This window comes from Mustela lutreola, chromosome 1, assembly GCF_030435805.1.
Source record: "Mustela lutreola isolate mMusLut2 chromosome 1, mMusLut2.pri, whole genome shotgun sequence".
Taxonomy (NCBI): Eukaryota; Metazoa; Chordata; class Mammalia; order Carnivora; family Mustelidae; genus Mustela; species Mustela lutreola.
The window spans coordinates 15,903,593-15,918,735 of NC_081290.1; positions in this window are offsets into that span (position 1 = coordinate 15,903,593).

Here is a 15,143-nt window from a genome sequence, read left to right on the forward strand (position 1 = left end):
TGAGATCATATGATACTTGTTTTTTGCTGACTGACCTATTTTGCATAGCATAATTAGTTGTTAAAATTCCAATGACCAGGTTGTTTTATGTGTTACAAACTCTTAGATTGTTATTTTACAAAATAACACTAATTCACAGCTGATAAACATAATATTACATAATAGAAGTCTTGACAAAGTGTATTAAACCTAAAATGGTAGCTAAATTATAATTATAACTTTTTAAATTTCTCTCACTTACCTTTTCTAGATAGCAAAAAATAGATATATATGACAATGAAATTAGAACAAAATGATCATAAACATAGAAAAAATTATTTTAGCATTTTATTGTAGACTGAAAAAAACTACATGTTTATATTTAATTCAAAAAGACCTAGGAAATAAAATGATTTATCCCTAAGAAAAATTATTATAAAGGAATAATAGAGATAAGGGCATGTGAAGATTGTTATACATGAAACAGCGATTTTATTTCTTGCTTGAACTGAGTTCTGAGTTACATATTTGACAAAGTTTAATAACATTAATATCTGAAAGGGATCAATTAATGCTAATTAAATGAAGCTGCTTTCCTAAATTTTAAGCTATTATGTCTTAAATTGAATTTGGTAACACTTGTAATATCCATATACATAAAAAGATATTCTCTTCTTGAAAGCGTAATTTGTTTCTTTATTTTTTTTTAAGATTTTATTTATCTGTTTGACAGAGAGAGAGATCACAAGTAGGCAGAGAGGCAGACAGAGAAGGAGGGGGAAGCAGGCTCTCTGGTAAGCAGAGAGCCCAATGTGGGACTGGATCCCAGGACCCTGAGATCATGACCTGAGCTAAAGGCAGAGGTTTAACCCATTGAACCACCCAGGTACCACTGAAAGTGTTTAAATGGCATGAAAATTACCAACAAACAAAAAAAGAAATATTAGGTCACTAGTAAATAGGAGAATTAAAAATGTTGAATTAACAATATTTTAAAGTACATTATTTATAGAGGAGTCACTAAACTATTCCATTTATGTTAAGCTAAACCTAATAAGCACATGGTAATAATGGATAAATGTTGTTAGAAGTATTTGATGAAGGAAAGGGAATAAGGTGCTTATTTCAAAAAAAAAATAATGTATTTGAAATAGTCAATATTTAAAAAAAACATTCAAAATATTTATTTTATGAATCTGAATAAAACAAATATAAAGCAGTGTTAGGACCTATGTAAATTATTTTAAACTAATGATGTAACGATGTTTTAACTTAAATGAGCAACTACTCTTTAAATCAAGTGGAAGACCAGGACACAGGTGTATGAGAGAGCTTACTATGTTTTTGTGTTTTGAGAACAAGGAAGATGAAAAAATATTCTTAATAGCAAATCATTATTTTTTAGCATACTCTTATATATCTAAAATATTATGACTCTAAGATGGATAAATAGTTGGATGAGAACTAAATTGATAAATAGATGTCAACTATTTCATCCAACTATTAGTTGGATGAAATAGAACATGAGTACCTTTAATATTTCCTATTGATATTTCAGGAATAATTATTCAAGACAATAATTTGGATGGAAGAGTTGAGCTGCTTAAAAAATACATTTTTCTTTATTTCCAATGAGAGTAGCAATGTATTAAAATTATGTTTATTGTACTTTTTTTTGGCATCAAATTATATTTTTGTGGGCTGGCTCCTCAAATTAGCTGGTATGACATTGTTGGATGTATAAACCTAAAGTTCAATTTTAATCTCATGTTATTCTCCTCTACCAGGTAATATAATCAAATTTTATCTTCACTTTGCATTTTGTGTAATCACAGAACTTTAGAAATTTATCAAGTTTCACACACTAGTATACACACCAACAACCTTACATTTTAGATTGTCAGTTAGCTGTTATGTCATTTACACAACAAAAGAAAATTAATATCAATATGCTATGATCTACTCTTAGGTTTAAAATGTCCCAAAAATAGCCAAGATGTAGTCCAGATGTCTTTTTTATTTATTTTATTGAAAACATGGAATATGTTTATTATATTAAAGGTAAAATAAAAGAGTACTATATACTATCTTCTAACCATGGCCACAATCTAATACCATCTGTGGTAAATGGAAAATTTTTAAAAAGGTAGGATTTTCTCTTTCTTTTCTTTTTCTTTTTTCTTTTCTTTTCTTCTCTCTCTCTCTCTCTCTCTCTCTCTTTTTAAGTAGGCTCCATGCCCAATGTAGGGCTTGAACTCACACGAGTTAAGTGTTGTACACACCGAGCCAGCCAGGCGCACTTAGTCTAGCTACCTTAATGTAAGTAAGTATGGCTGGGAAAATAAGTAAAATGATGATACATTCCTTAGTTGTTTTGATAACAAAATAATTGATGTTAAATGGAATCTTAAAAACAACCTCATTATAGCTTTTGAGGATTATCTAAGTTCTCACATATAAAACCATTAAGGGGCAACATTTTTCCCCAGATGCTACCAAGATGATCTTAATCAGTCTGTTGTTCTCTTTATTAGCATGCTGTGTGTCAAATAAACATAAATATTTGAGTTGCCAAAGTCCACTTCAGATGTAATTTTGTTATCCTCTAAATTTTATTAATGTCTTCAACAGTGAGTCAATTTATTTTTTATTTAATTAGAGGTGCAAATAAACCACTTCTATAGTTCTAGTAAACTGATCTGCCAAGCCTACTGTTTGGAAAAGCATTTTTGAAATTCTTGATTTCATTTCCTTCTCTTCACATTGAAGACCTAGGATAATTGCTTCCAGACTAATGTTAATCCAACTCATTGGTTATAGAAATCAAATCACGATTTTAAACTGCTTTGAAAATTATGCATCCACACGAACTGTAATGCTAATGGGGTTTTCTGAGAATTATCGAATACAGTAAGTGGTGTGATACAATCTTGTGAAGTTTAATTCAGTTGCTCAGTGAAATAGTATAGATCGAGTTATCCATCCTTGACCCGCTGTTTTAATTGCAGTTGCTTTTTGAGAGTTGACTCAATTTTAAAACATATAATGCGGTATAGTTATCATTCCTTTTATTGCTGATAAGAATACTGGTGATGATATGCACAGCTATGCCATTAGAACTAGAAACCAATAAAACAATGTGGGGAAAGATAAAACACAATTTCTATGTCCTGTTTTTCTAACCACTGTTAAAGGAAAAATATTTGTTTGGCCATAAAGCAGGGTTAGGTGACTGACTTGTTACTTCAGAACTACCCTGAATCGCAAGGACAATCTGGTCACATACTCTCCTATCCCACGTGGATCAGGACTTGACTCATGGATCTCTCAAGTTACCTGGATATGTTCCACAGCAGTCACCAACAGAGGAATGTTTTCTTCCAAATTCTCACTCAGTGTTGTCATTGCTGCCTTTTAACCCTGATCTCCATCATTTGCCATGCAATATCACAGTAATTGCCTTCGGGAAAGCCTACATGACCTTGGTCCTCTCTGTCTTCTCAAACCCTGTATAGTATTTTACCCAACTTCCTAGTGCACTGACTTTTATATTTGAATCTTGCTTATTATCATTTACACTGGAGTTTTTATTTTGAGAAATGAGTAAGCCATGCCTATTGGTTTTACAGCAACAAAGAGGCAAAGTTAAATGGAAAATATGTGTCTATTATCTTTGTTAATGTATTCTCAGAGTCTCAGAGAGGAAATAAAAAGATTTTTTTGTTTGTTTAAGTACATAGTGTGTGTTAAGAAATATGCCAGATGTCTGGTGACTATATCCTTTCTTCAAGCTGACAGTGACCAAGGAAGATATTTGCATGTGTGGGTAACTTATTTTTTGGTACTTCTAAAGGATAAAGTGAAATCCAGAGTTCACCTGGAGATAAGATTGTTGGAGAGGATTTATTTATTTATGCTACCTTGTTTAAGTGGTTGTCCCTAGTGCAATTTGTGGTGACACTCTAGAGAAAGAGTAGTGGGTCTCCTTGTTTTCTCATGGATGGATTATAGAAATGTATAATGTATATAAGGCACAATCAGGCTCATATATTAAATTGAAGTAGATAGTATAGGAATATAGTATCATACTATAGGAATAACAGTAATAACAGTAAAAGCTCAGATGTCCTTTTACTACACAACAGGTGCTATTCTAAACTGCTGTTTATGTATTAGCTGATTTAATTTTTATAGTAATCTTCTCAAATAATTAACTATCAACATTTTTGAGATGAGAAAACTGAGTCACAGAAAGGCTAAGTCATTTGCCCAAGGTCATACAGCAAGAAGCTGGTAGAACCATGGTTTTAGCATAAGCCAGCCGACAACATATCCTCTATTCTCAACTCCCTTGCTGTATGACCACAGGAATGGGTGTGAGGAGTAAAAGGATAAGCCCCATCTAGCCTTTCACCGGGAAAGTACGGAATTATAGTACTTTATATACATGATGTGCTTTATGGAGGCGCCAGATAATTGCCTGAGGATAACCTTCTATGGGATCAGAGATGAACCAGAGGAAAAAATTAGTCATCCAGTTTTTAAATTCAAATGAAGAAAATTCAGACTAATGAGTGTTTCCAGAAGAAAAATTAATTAATTAATACAGAGGATGTTCAAATCATGCACAAAGAATAAACACGGTATTACATGCTGCATATCATACAGTGTCTATGGGATTTGCCATGGGCAATCTGGGAACTAAAAAAGGAGTGATTACTTAGCCTTGCAACAGGTATAAATGAGCCTTGCATCGTTTGAAATATTTTCACTCTTCAAGCAATAATTATTTATTATATTTCTTCATTTAAACCATTGAAGATATATTCAAAATAAGTATAATTTAAAAACCAGAGAGATAACTTACATATAAGCCAATAAATACCTGGGACAGTGACATCTTTTCTGTTGTTGTTGCATCTAAGGTCAAGATGGCATATGTGAATAATGAGACTATACAATGTTCTGACTTTTTTCTATGTTGTTTTCTGTTCATTCACTGAAACTTTTTATTCATTTTATAAATACTAGTCATTGAATATTTTAAGTGTAAAGTATTTTTGGGGAAAGAGTTTCTAAATTGCATCCTGCTATAGAATAAAATTCATGTGTTGAAGTTCTAATCCTCAATATGATGGTTTTTGGAGGTGGGGCCTTTGGAAAGCAATCAGGTCATGAAGGTAAAGCCCTCATGAATGGGACTGGTGCCCTTATTAGAAAAAACAAAAGAGAGATGATCTCTTCTTCTTGTCCATGCGAGGATGTAGAAAGAAGGCAACAAGCTGCAGTACAGGAAAGAGCTTTTACCAGACGCTCACTGTGCTGACAGCTTGATTATGGACAAGCCCGGGCCTAAAACTGTGGAAAATAAATATCTGTTGTTTTTTTTTGGTTGTTGTTGTTGTTTTGTTTTGTTTTGTTTTTAAAGATTTTATTTATTTGACACAGAGAGATCACAAGTAGGCAGAGAGGCAAGCAGAGAGAGAGAGAGGAAGAAGCAGGCTCCTTGCCTAGCGGAGAGGCCAATGCAGGACTCGATCCCAGGACCCTGAGATCATGACCTGAGCTGAAGGCAGAGGCTTAACCCACTGAGACACCCAGGCAACCCAATATTTATTGTTTTAAGTAGAGATTTCTTTACTAATTTATTTTGATATGATAATTTCTGAGATACTTAAAAGTGTTAGTAGTTGAAGTTGTACTTCAGCTCAGGGTTCATTAACTCAAGAAGAGATAAAGGCAAATGCACTTCCTATAGTTGGTTTTTTCATCAAAAAAACAGTTCAGTCTGATTCTTAATTTTTGGAAGTAATACTTAATGCAGTACATTATTTCTACTAAAAGTTCATTGATTTTTTATGATGAAATCACAGCAATTAGATATTGAATGAGGATCTGCAGTTTGGATAAGATGAAGGCAAATTAAGAAAAAGACACAAAGAGAAGGAAAGCTGATTCTAAAAAGAGCAAAACAAGTTTAAAGCATTGTAGAAAATTACAAAATGGAACAAAGAAACAAAAGTAAATGTGAACAAGGAAAAAAAAAAGAAAATTGAATAGAAGCAAAGACAAAAGAGACAAGGAAATTAGCTTGCGAAATTTTTTTTCTTCCCTTTCAACTCTCAAGATTCAGGTTTTTAAAAAGCAAGCTCTAATTACCTATCTTTAAAAGTTTCAGAGCCTTCGCTCTTCATTTTACTTTGGATTAAACACACACAACACACACAGTAGAGCAGAGTGCTATGTAGCATAGAGGAGTCCTTGGGATTTATTTATAGGCAGAAAGACTTAAGATACATCATTCAAGCAGTAAAATTAATTTTTGGAAAAAATATTGAAAATCTAATTTTATTTACTTTTGACCTTGAATACTTCATTAATATGAGATTTAAATATCAAAGATTTCAAATTCCTTCTCCTACTAGAGAATTTTTCTTGAGTGTGGATTAATTTTATGGCAAATGAATTACAATTATTTGTTCTCAACAATCTTTAAATATATGCATTTTTTACACCTCACCCAAGAATTGCTTCTGCTGTACGCACAAATAAGTGGTATGCACAAATAAAATTCTAAAACCTGTAAAACACTTGGTTATTATTTAGCTTAATATGCATTCATTTTAAAGCAGGATATCTGACATTTTCAGAGGAGTAGAAAAAAACAATATTTGCAACTCAACAGACCAAGAGCAAGTCCTTTTGTGATCAGCTAGAGTGAAAAACCTCATAATTTATGATTCATAGGACATTTAGTAAAATTCCCAGAAGTATTTTGCTTCTGTACTGGGGAAATTCTAGTCCCAGATTAAACACTTCTTTGTACTCTAATAGCACAATTTTAAGAAAATATCCACAAGAATTTTAAATGAGTCTGAAAATGAAGTTTGCTAATATTTTTTTAGAATATAAAAATGTCCAGGGTCCACCAGAGTGTAACTGAAAATAGTTGGTATCCTATTAAAAATTACCCATTATATAAAAAGGAGAAAAATTTGACTATTAACTAACTGAAGCCAAGCCAGAAATAAAAGGAGTAATAGAAAGAGTGGCTAGAAGCAGTAAAAGAATTATAACAACTGTATTTCATATGCTTAAGAAACTAAATACATATTAAGTAGAAACATGGAAGATGTACAAAGAGGATCAAAATAGAACTATTGCAAATTAAAACAGCAACATCTGAGAAAACATGGGATGAAATTAACAGCAGATTAGGAATTGCTGAAGAATAGATTAGTAAATTTGTGAATGTGAGTCTGAAACACACTCTAGCAGGAGAAACTTTACAAAAATAACACAAACAAACAAAAAGATGGGGACATAATGAGCAGAGCATTAGTGAGCTCTAGGGAAGTTTCAGTATATGATATATCAATTATATATCAATAATGCTATTTAAGAAAAGACATATTACTTTTTGACCAGTCTACAGTTAAAAAAAAAAAAAATCAAGTGTCCTAATGTATTTGTAGTTGGAGAATCAAAAAGAGAAGGGAGAGAAAAGGTGATAGAATTAGTTGAGAAAATACAGAATATTTTCAAAATTTATGTAATTATAAAACAGCAGATCCAAGAAAAGAAATAAATATTAACAACAGCTCCAGGGCTAAGAGAGGAAAAATGAGAGCATATTATCAGTCGGTTCCTACACTACATGTAAAGGGTTGGGATAGCCCCTGGGTGTAGACTGTGATGCATTAAGGATGTATACAATCAACTTTAAAGAACCCACTATTAACAAAAATAATTATATCTAGAAAGCCAACAAAGTAGATTTAAAAAGAGCCATACAACGCTCAATCCAAAAAAGGTAGAAACAAGAAGAAAAAGGAAACAAGGGACAGTTGAGACAAATAAAAATTGTAGAACAAGGTGGTGTATTCATATCCAAATATATCAATAATAACACCAAATGCAAAGACTACCTAGCTAAAAAGCAGAGAGTATTCAGTGCATAAAATTTGCAAGAACTAATTATATGTAAGAAACCAATGTTAAACGTAAAATACAAACAGGTTAAAGTTAAGAGGATGAAAAAGATATCCTGTGGCTAAACAATTGAAACTGAAAGTTAGTTGACTATATTAATAAAGAAAAATCATTTTTAGAGCAAAGAATGCTATGAGAAATAGAGTTATTTCATAAAGTAAAGGAACCAACTTATCAGGAAGCGACAGCAAAATATTATGCACCTAATGACAAAGCTTCAAAATCTAGGAAGCAGAAAGTTATAAAACTACAAGAAGATATAATCAAATTCACAAATATATTTGGTGTATTCAATACCCATCTGTAAATAATAAGTAGCAGAAAATAAGTATGGCTACAAAAATATTTGAGCAATACCATCAATCCACTTGGCCTAATTAACATTTATAGGACATTCCACCAAGTAACAGAAGAGTAACATTATTTTTATGAGTTTGTGAAAGATTTACCAAGATAGAACACTTTCTGAGTCATAAAACAACTGTTTAATCTATACAAATTCATCAACTTAGACAAAGTCTATCCTCTGATAAAACTGAATTGAATTAAAAATTAATAGAATGATACTTGGAAAACCTCCAAATATTTGGGAACTAGATAACACAATACACGATATTTTATAGTTCAAGTTGTAATTAAAAGGGAAATTAGAAAATGAAAACATGATATCCATATTAGTGATATTCAGTTAAAACAGTAGAAATATTATTATAGCACTAAATCCTCATTTCAGGAAAGAAAGCCCCAAATCAATGACCTCAGAGTCCATCTAATAAACTGGAAAAGGTAGAACAAGTGAAACCCAAAGTAAGCAGAAGGAAGAAAATAATAACGATCAGAATGGAAACCAGCAAAATCAACAGAAAAAAAGAATGGAAAAAACAAAGAAACCAAACAAGTTTCTTTATGAAGTTCCATAATATGGATAAACCTCTTGATCAGGAAAAATTAGAGCAGCGAGTTATAAAGTCAGGAATGAGATAGGAGTCATCACAACAGATATTAAAATTATAGTAAGGGAATAGTATTAAAAAAATCACGCCCCAGGAGCACCTGGGTGGCTCAGTTGGTTGGACAACTGCCTTCAGCTCGGGTCATGATCCTCTCTCTCTCTCAAATAAATAAAATAAAATCTTAAAAAAAAATTCACACCCCAAAATTCAATAGCACATTAAGTAGGCAAATTTCAAGAAAGACACACACTACTAATGCCCACTTAAGGAGAAAGAGATAATATAGTACTTTCTATTTAAAATAAAATGAGTTAATCAGGTGGCTTTACTGTCAAATTTTTCCAAATACTTAAAGAAAAAATAAGACCAATTAACTCAACAAAAGACAAAATCAAAGACTTTGCAATATAATTCTTAAAAAAAAAATGAATGCAGCAGTTTCAAAAAGAATACTGCATAACAGTAAGTGGAATGTATCTGAGGAATACTAGGTCAGTTGAAACTTTATAAATCAGTGTGATATACCATATTGATAGAATAAACACACACACACACACACACACACACACACACACAACCAATCATTTCAATAGATAGAACATGTTCATCATCGGGTAACTTGATACTCAAATTCTGTTATATCCCACACTGAAATATAACCCAGAACCAAAATAGAATGAACTATTTACACATGCAATACCATGGGTAGGCGAAAATGAAAATAATTATGCTAAAGTCAGGCAAAGTGGGACGCCTGGGTGCCTCAGTTGGTTAAGCAGCTGCCTTCGGCTCAGGTCATGATCCCAGCGTCCTGGGATCGAGTCCCACATTGGGCTCCTTGCTCCGCAGGGAGCCTGCTTCTGCCTCTGACTCTGCCTGCCTCTCTGTCTGCCTGTGCTCGCTCTCGCTCGCTGTCTCTCTGATAAATAAATAAATAAAATCTTTAAAAAATAATAAAAAAATAAAGTCAGGCAAAGTATGCATACACACTGTAAGTCCATTCACATGACATTCTAGAAAATGCAAAGGGATCTTTTTAAATTATTTTTAAAGATTTTTTTTTATTTATTCACTTGAGAGAGAGAGAGAGACCGAGACAGACAAAAACAGAGACAGAGAAAGCACAAGCAGGGGAGAGGCAGAGGGAGAGGGAAAAGCAGACTCCCTGTTGAGTTGGGAGCCTGATTTGGGGCTCAGTCCAGGACTCTAGAATCATGGCCTCAGCCTAAAGCAGAGGGTTAACTCTCTGAGACATTCAGGCGCCCCTTGAAGAGATCTTTAGTGACAGAAAGGAGATGCGCATTTCCTGGGGATGTAGTGTGTGGTAGTGAAGGAGGTAGAGGAAGGAGAGAAAATAGCTATTACCAAGAGGCATAAGGAGACTTTTGGGGCAATGATAGTTTCGGCATCCTAATTGTGGTCATAATTTGTGAGTATATCCATATTCCAAAACTTCCAAGCTATACATTTTAAATATTTTCAGTATACGATATATAAATTATATATCAACAATGCTATTTTTAAAAAGATTTTATTTATTTATTTATTTATTTATTTCTCAGAGAGAGAGAGAAAGAGGGAGAACACAAGCAGGCAGAGCGGCAGGCAGAGGCAGAGAGAGAAGCAGGCTCCCCACTGAGCAAGGAGCCCAATGCGAGAGTCGATCCCAGGACTCTGGGATCATGACCTGAGCCGAAGGCAGTGGCATCACCAACTGAGCCACCCAGGCGTCCCTCAATAATGCTATTTAAGAAAAGGCATATTACTTATTACTTTCAGACCAGTCTACAGTTAAAAAAAAAAAAAAAATTGGTAAGGCTCAGACAGAATGGCTATTAACTTTAGGTTCTGATATTTGAAAGATATTTTCCAGATAATTCTGAAGTAATTATTTTTTGACTAACAGCAACAATTTTCAAGTCCTAGTATTGAAAAATTGATAAAAATATAAATGGATTAGACATAAAAACTACTTTAATTCTATTTATTCACTCCATCAATGATTACCATTTAGCAATTATATGTTACTTGCTCTTGTGATTACAGCAGTGAAGAAAAGAAAATAAAAAAGGTCTGTTTTTATAAAAATTGTATTCCAGTAAATGAGATAGAGAATAGGAAGAAAATAAATGATGTGATGATAAATGATAGTTAGATGATAGAGAGATAGCAATAGATGTGTGTGTGTGTGTGTGTGTGTGTGTGTGTGTGTGTGTGAGATAGAGTGAGTACAAGCATGGCCAGGGAAGTAGGAAATGATGTTTTAGGAAGAGCCGTCAAGCTAAAACGTCAAGAATTTGAACTATTAGAAAGTCACAGAGCAGTTCACCAGGAAATCCTCTCCTCCCTTTCAGAACATTTCTGTTATAGTATGGATCTTTATCTAAAATCTTGGGACTAGATGTGTTCTTGAATTCAGAATTTTTTTAAAACATTTTTTTCTTTTGGAAATAACACGTTCAATGTTGCTATAAACAGTACTCTACTCAAACATCCATAGTTATACAGTAAAATGAAAGAAACATTTCATGCTAGCCAGGTAAGTAAAATCTTTAGATAGCTTTCTGTCAATTCAGGTCAGATTTTAATACTATGTAATTTTGGGTCAGGACAGGCTTTTCACCAAAAATCATAGAAAAATTTGTATCTGTATGATCTTACTGAATATAGCTTGGCAACACTAGCCTTCCTATCTTTCTCAATTAGTTGCTGATGAAGGTATAATACAGCATAGCCACGCTGCAACTGGAAAGAAAAGGTTGCATGGAAGGGATAGAGTAGAATAAAATGTACAGAAAATTAATTCTACCCAAGCACGTAAAATAAGTATGATAGGTAACAGTTAAGGGTCTGAAACAAGAAACCGTAGGTCCTAAACTTGTCTTCAACACTAATCAGTCATAACACCTCGAAGAATTGACCCAAACTATCTAAAATTCTGTTGAATTACTTGAAATATGGGTGCACTGATAACATGAAGAAAGGGTATCAAAACTGGGAAACAAGACTAAAAGGTGAGTAGTTATTTAGTAGCATAGACCCATCTAAGGATTACTTAATAATTTTGGAAATGTACTTTGTTCATTCCTTGCTCACTGTTTATTAAATGTCTGAGAATTAGTGAAATTACATGTTACTTGTAGACTTTTGTCTACTAGATATGTAAATTTTTTCTATCCAGTAAAAAAAAAAAAACCTCAAAGTGTATGGGTTATTATCTTACAGGATATTAATCACATTAATCAGTTTTGTATCTAGCCTATCAATCTTAAGCAGACATTATTTTATTAAAATATTTATAAATGCCTAGATCTTCAAACATATCTTGAACTAGTCTTACCATATTATTCCAGTATAAATTCCAGGATGATTCTAGTATGAATGAGTTTATTGAAATTTTTTATACATATGAAATTTATATTTGCATAAAGGTCATATTTTTAACATTTTGGAAATCACAATATTAGCAATATTAACATTGTAAGGCTTGTTTGAGAATTAAATGAGATAATCTAGGCAAATGGTAGATACTCTGTAACTTTATATATGTTAGTTTATTTTATTATCTTCATTGTTTTATTTTCTTTAGAAATGCTCTAGTGAGTGTATTTGGTGTAGAAGAATGTATTTGCTGCCCAGATGCATCTGTGAAGTATGTTATTAAAGGATATAATCATTCATAAAACCTCTCAGATCTCAGCACAAATGTTCCAAGTGCTCTATCTACCCTTCGGGGCAGATGGGAGGGGTAGGTCAAAAAGTGTTGAGAAGGAAGGAACGTTTTTCAGAGAAGAAAGGAACTATGTTTAATTTTGTTCATTAAAAAATGCATAGCTTTTTTTAAAAGCTATGGCTCAGTTGGTTAAGCGGCTGCCTTCGGCTCAGGTCATGATCCCAGTGTCCTGGGATCTAGTCCCACATCGGGCTCTTTGGTCGGCGGGGAGCCTGCTTCTCCCTCTGCCTCTGCCTCCCATTCTGTCTGCCTGTGCTCGCTCTCTCTCCCTCTCTCTCTCTCTGACAAATAAATACAATCTTAAAAAAAAAATGCATAGCTTCCCCCATGAAGAATGCTGTCAGATTTCATTAATATCTAGGAAACATTTTATAACCCCTTTTGTATCCAGACAACTCTTAGAACAAGAATCAGGAAAAAAATACTGATGTTTTACTATAGGCCCTTTTTATCACAGAACATTTTATTTTTATTTCTCCATATAGCAACTCTCTATGAAATTAATACCTCCATTTTAGATATTGAGATACTGAGGGTCGAGGAGTTTCAATTATTTTCTCAATGTCATAAAACCCATTTGTTAACGAACCTGAATTTTAATTATTTGCCAGTCTCCAAAGCTTTTATACTTTCATTGGTATTTAACAACCTTTAAGAATGCAGAAAAATACTCAAAAGACTTCATTTCTGTGACTGTAATTGCTCTGTTTGAAAATTAGGGAATCATACCTTACTTGTACTAGTATGAAAATTTTTTTGCATCAATACAGGAGGTTTTTTTTTTTTTTCTCCTTTGATATAGTATCTTTTTTCCCCTTCCATCAAATCAGCATTTCACACCTCATGTAGTGAAGTGCTAACTACAATATGCATGATCTAATTCTTTGCATACAGAACATATTCCTTTTCTTTTTACTGATTTTGAATATATTTAACTTAAAAATCCAGAAAATTCTTGTAGATTATTATGTGGGTAGATTCATGGCTTTGCTGGTTATCCTATTAAGCATTAGGATTCCAGATTACACACACACACACACACACATACACACATATGTATATAAAATCCATAAATATTCCCACAGAAACTAATATTTGTTCCCAACTTGCTACTCTGGAAATTCTGATTCTTACATACTTTGAACTGTTTGGATTTCTGATTGCTATGTACTTAGAATGTTCTCATTAATTGACTGCATAAAACATCATAAGCATTCAGGCATGCAAAATAACTAACAATTAAGTTAAAAACAATTATTCCAAGCTTTTACTGAATTTGTATTCAGGTAAAATACAAATTCTTAAGACCGAAGGCTGATGTACTATTTACACTGCTATCTCACGTTGGTCACTGTTGGTCATCTTGTGGATGTCTTTTTCGGGGCATCAGAGCAGCTCATGGATTGAAAAGTAGCTAGTCGAGAAAGAGGATGGCCCTGATTCTGATCTTACCTGTCATTGTTTGTTAAGTTTTATTATTTTACAAGTCAGAATTTCTCTTTCCAGAAAACAGAGGTAACAATCCACTAGGTAGTTGTGAACATTAAGCAAATTCTGCATATACAGCCCTTTAGAACTCAAAACTGGACTAAAATTAATGATTAATAGCCATTTTATACACATTCAGTAATCATCTTTTTCTGGTTCTTGTCAGTACTCATGGATAATATGAGTTGGGGCTTCCGGTTGTCACATTAAAGCATATTTTCATTCCTGTCAAGGTTGTGTTCACAGAACGCTTCTATGAATTGTGTGATTCAAATCCCAAATGAGAAATCACTTGATTTATAGAATGGTTCTACTTCATACAGCAACATTTCTATCTTTTCTTTTCTAGATAACAACACATGAAAGATACCTCCAGAGTACTCACCCTATTCTTTTGTTTTCTAAGCCACTCTGTGACTGAAGACCTGAGTTAGTGGCTTTGTTATCCTGAGATAATCCTGCAGTTGCATTTGAATCCCTGCACATTGTTGTAGTTAGTAATTGGCACTATGTAAATGCAGATAATGCTTAGCTGCTCTTAAAGATAGCCTTGTGTTTAAGCATGCCACAGCTCTGTAAATTAGCAATTCTCAAGTGGGGGTCATAATCATAAACTCATAGTTTGCTCATGCAATTTAAGAGAGCTTATTTTAAATTATCACTGCTTTGTTTTTGTCGTAGACTGCCAAATGAGTCTATGTTTTGGTTTTAGTCCTATTATTTAATTTTTAATTTCAAATAATGCTAGCATGGGAAATAAAGTTTCCATGGGTTTATGATAAGCCATAGAGCATAATACCTAAAAGTCTGAGTTCACAGTTGGACTGTTTGCTTCAAATCTCATATTTTCTTCACATTGGCTCTATGACCTTGGGCAAACTACTAAACTTCTAGAGATTCTCAACCTATAAAATGGGAATTAGAAATGTAGTTACTTCATAAGTTAGGTTTTGTGAATAAATGCATTGAAATTATATAGAACAATGCTTGAAAGAATA